We start from the raw sequence: 4369 nt of genomic DNA, 5'->3' as shown, positions 1-4369 counted from the left end.
AGGAGTTCATGTCAGGTTTCTTGTTGAACCTGTTCTGTCTTCAGGGAACACAAATATCCTGCAGCTCCTGAGAATCATTCCACCTCCAACAAGAAGCCCCACCCCCTTTTTCCTGTCCGCCGTGTCAATGAGCGTCAGAGAAAAACCAGATCAGATCCTGATCCTCTGACTGTGCAGCAGCGGCTGTTCTCTTGGTAGACAACAGCAGGTTGAGGGTTTGATTCCAGGAAGGCTCTCACTCTGACATCAACATTTCCACCTGCTGCCCCGCCCACCTGTGCTGCCCCGCCTCCATCCCAGGTGGACTCTTTCTTCCTGGTTCAGTGTGTGTTGCAGCTGCGTTGACTCGGTGAGTGGAGACTCTTCTTCTTCTTCATCTCTGAAAAAACTGAAGTGAGTTTGTTTCTGGAACTTTGTCTGGACTAACTGGACTGTTTGTGAATGTTTGGAGATCTTCTTCTTTCTCTACAAACTCTCATCACTCTGCTGGTTCCAAAGCTTCATCGTTGTTGATTCTGGATGATCAAGTCAACAACAATCAGCTGATATTTGTTGTTTGTTCTCAACATTTGCTGGAGTCAAACTGTGGTCTTCAGCATCAAAGTGGACAGATCAGCTGACTGCTGCTTCCTGTCAGAACTTTCCAGAACTCAGACAGAACAAAGAGTTTCTGTCAGAACCAGCTTTCATTTGGGACTCTCAAAGCTTCCTGTCCTCCTCTATCATCCACATCAAAGTTCATGTGAAAGTCTGTGTTTTGAGAGGAAGAATTCTCGTCTTTCTTTCTTTATGTTCAGCTGATTCTTTGATTGGTGTCTGTTGTTCTTGATGGGCTTCATGCTTCCTGAATAGTTGAGTTGTTTCTTTGTCAAAGTGACTGAATGAGTGAAATGTTGCTCCATCATGGAGTGTTTGCTGCTGCAGCTCCATGTCTCCATCTGGTGGAGGGAGAGCAGAAGTGATGTTCAGCAGCTGATGTTCAGCAGCTTCCTCTGCCTCCCACTGCTGTCTGACTGCATTCACCTGAACCTGAGAGGAAACACAAGAGAAGAGCCAATCAGTGGAGGAGCAGCTGATCTGTTTGTGATGATGATGAGGGTTTCCTCTGCAGGTGAAGGCTGGAAGAAGGTGTGTGGGAGCTGATCCTCAATCCAGCAGCATGGATCAGTGGGAGGGAGCCCCTCCCTCTACAAAAAGGAGAGATGGTAACCATGACAACCAGAGCAAAGCTCAGAGGTGAGATGAACATCTCCAACTGTCCAGGACTCTTCTCCATGTCAGAGCTCAGCACTCACACCAGCAACCTTCAGTCTTCACAGGAACCAACCTGGACCTGGACCTGGATCTGGATCTGGATCTGGATCTGAACCTGGATCTGGACCTGGATCTGGATCTGGACCTGGACCTGGATCTGGATCCAGCTGTGTGTCCTTCAAGAGTGATGTGTCAAAGGGAAATAATCCTGACTTTAAGGACATCAGTTCAGCAGTAGAACAGTGAGTGTTTTTTTTCTGACAGTTTGAATGAATTCAACAGAATATTTGATGAATTTGAGACTTTTTAAACTAAAATGATCACTTAGTGATTAAAATTCCAAATTATCAGCTGCTGTAATCTTCACTAATTAGAATTGGTTTATTTCAGACAATAATAACAAAAAAAGTGTTAAACCTTCATTCTTCACAGGAGCCAACCCGGATCTGGATCTGGACCTGGACCTGGATCTGGACCTGGATCTGGACCAGGATCTGGACCTGGACCTGGATCTGGACCTGGATCTGGATCTGGATCTGGATCCAGCTGTGTGTCCTTCAAGAGTGATGTGTCAAAGGGAAATAATCCTGGCTTTAAGGTTATCAGTTCAGCAGTAGAACAGTAAGTGTTTTTTTCTGACAGTTTGTATAAATTCAACAGAATATTTGATGAATTTGAGGCTTTTTAAACCAAAATGGTCATTTAGTCATTCAAACTGTCAGCTGCTGTAATCTCCACTAATTAGAATTGGTTTATTTTAGACCAGTGTTTTTCAACCAGTGTGCCGTGAGAGATGGTCTGGTGTCCCGCAGGAAATTACCCATTTTCACATATCTAAAACATTTACCATCACTATGGTATCAGCTCTGTGTTCATCCAAACGGTCCTGATTTAACACTGGATAGTTTGGAATATGCAAGATTGATAATCAGAATGACGTTGCCACAATCTGTCCGCAAAACTAGCCGCAAGCTCTGTTTTCACAAAAGTCCCGCCCTTTAACTGTCTCCGCCAATCATTGTTGGAGGCTTGATCACATGTCATCAATCTGACCAATCAGAAGTGGTTAACGTCCTCACTTCCTTGTTCTGATTCGGCTCATAAAGTCTCTCAGTTCCAACTAAAATAACAGCTAAAGCTCGTGTTTAGCGGTGTAGCTTCCAGCGGGATCCGACGTCAGACAGTTTAAAAAGTGAACAAAAGAATGAAGCTCAGAGACGACAGCATGCCGGCATCTGCGTGAGTTTTTACACTACATTACCCATGATGCATTGGGTTAAAGCAGTGTTTCTCAAGTGGTGCGATGGCAGGAGGGGGCCCGGAATGACCCGGGATCATGCCATCTATGTTAGTTACTAAACAGTTGATCGGAGGACTGTCAGTGATCGTGATATCCACACAGAGAGAGAGGAAATATTTAATTAAAACTCAAGAATTACAATGGAAACATATTTAAGAGGGATGAAAAGAAATGGAGAGAAAGAGAGAGAAAGAGTGCATGCGCTGGGTGGAGGGGTGGGGGGTTATACGTGCAGCAGTACACGAGCCAAACAGAGAGAGAGAAAACAACACAAAACGTAAAGAAAATGAGAGACATTAGAAAAGAAGAACAAACTGGAACCATTTGACTCTTCTTGATAGTACGAAGGAACAGAGTTTGCAGGAAATTATTTATTATATATATATATATATATATATATATATATATATATGGCTCCACAACCAACCTGTCCAGACACCTGAGAACTGAGAGAATCTTCTCTAAAACAGAGCAGATCATCACTGAGAGAAGAAACAGATTACATCCTCAAAGCTGAAACTCTTTTGTCTTTCTTAATGTCAATGTGAATAAAAGTCTTGATTTAGTGGTTTTTGCACAATTTAATTTGTATTTGGGTTGTGGTTGCAGAGTTTTGTGTTGTTCACTTCAAATGTCTTTAAAAGTTTAAAACTGAATAGTTAATTGTTAGTTCTTTTATCATTTATTTTGTACATTCTTTCTGTAAGGGATAAATAACAGCATATACATAATTTACACTTTATATGAATAAAAACATATTTACATCTTGGATTTTGTGCAAAATCTTATCTAGTAGTTGGTAATGAATCAAAATAAAGCAAAAACAACCTAAAAATCCATTTGGTAGCAGAAAGAACATCTGTATTCAGAGAGTTAATGCAAAAGAACTGAATCTCTGAGAAGAGACAGAATTCATCACTACTGTGGAGGGAAAACAGGAAAGACCGTAGTTTTTACTTTGTCTGATAGATTTGGAAAGATTCTTTAAAAACAAACATTCATAAAAACTGATTATTTAGAATTTTCTTTAAAGATTTTTTTAGTCATTCTTTAATGATAATAAAGGTAGACTGTTTTGAAGAGATTTATGTTTGCAGCAGAAAGTTGTAGTGGGTGAGGGAGTGAATAGAGAAACACTGGGTTAAAGTGACAGCACTTCTGCGCTGCAATGACCCTTACTGATTATTTTAAAAAATATACTCTGTCTAGATCATGGAGGGACTGTACATTAATACAGACTAATTTTTTTTTACCTTTTTGATGCTGGTGTGCTGCAGGATTTTTTTCATGTAAAAAGTGTACCTTGACTCAAAAAAGGTTGAAAAACAGACAAAACACAGAGAGCAGATGTTAGTGAAGGAGCTGTGGATGTAAACTTTTTAAAACTGCCACACCATTTACTGCTATTATCTCTGTGTTTGAATCTTAACAGTTTGGAAGATGTATTTGATGTTATCATCCAAGTTTAAAAATGTTTTTGTATCAGTTAAAGATGCAAATTCTGAAGCAATTGAGATTTATTTAGCATGTATGTAATCCACAAATAATCAAAGTTTCAGTTTCATTTGAAAATGTGGTAAAGGGTCTTTTTATTAATATTTTTTTTATTATTTAGCACTTTGAGCTGTTTTTAATAGGGAAAGGACTTTACTAAACTTTATCAGTCATTCATGCTATAAACTTCATCAGTCTCAGCAGTAGAACAGTAAGTGTTTTTCAGATAGTTTGTATGAATTCAACAGAATTCTTGATGATCTGGAGGTTTATCTAACCAAACTGTCAGCAGATAAATATCAAAGATGGAGAATTCATGGA

The 4369-nt window shown here is 39.8% G+C and overlaps 1 long non-coding RNA gene across 2 annotated transcripts; it reads left to right on the top strand.

Moving 5' to 3' along the window:
• The first annotated feature begins 53 nt into the window (after positions 1–53).
• LOC118598543 lies at positions 54–1491 on the top strand. 2 transcript variants are annotated; one of them, XR_004947602.1, is made up of 3 exons: positions 54–349; positions 1112–1236; positions 1311–1491. It is a non-coding gene; the product is annotated as an uncharacterized LOC118598543 (long non-coding RNA). The 2 variants fall into 2 exon arrangements; XR_004947603.1 differs by having other exon boundaries at positions 332–393.
• The last annotated feature ends 2878 nt before the right edge of the window (positions 1492–4369 follow it).

The sequence above is a fragment of the Oryzias melastigma genome, unplaced genomic scaffold (genome assembly GCF_002922805.2).
Source record: "Oryzias melastigma strain HK-1 unplaced genomic scaffold, ASM292280v2 sc02201, whole genome shotgun sequence".
In the NCBI taxonomy this organism is placed as follows: Eukaryota; Metazoa; Chordata; class Actinopteri; order Beloniformes; family Adrianichthyidae; genus Oryzias; species Oryzias melastigma.
Note: the sequence above shows the minus strand (reverse complement) of the source record. Positions and strands in the feature narration are given on the sequence as shown.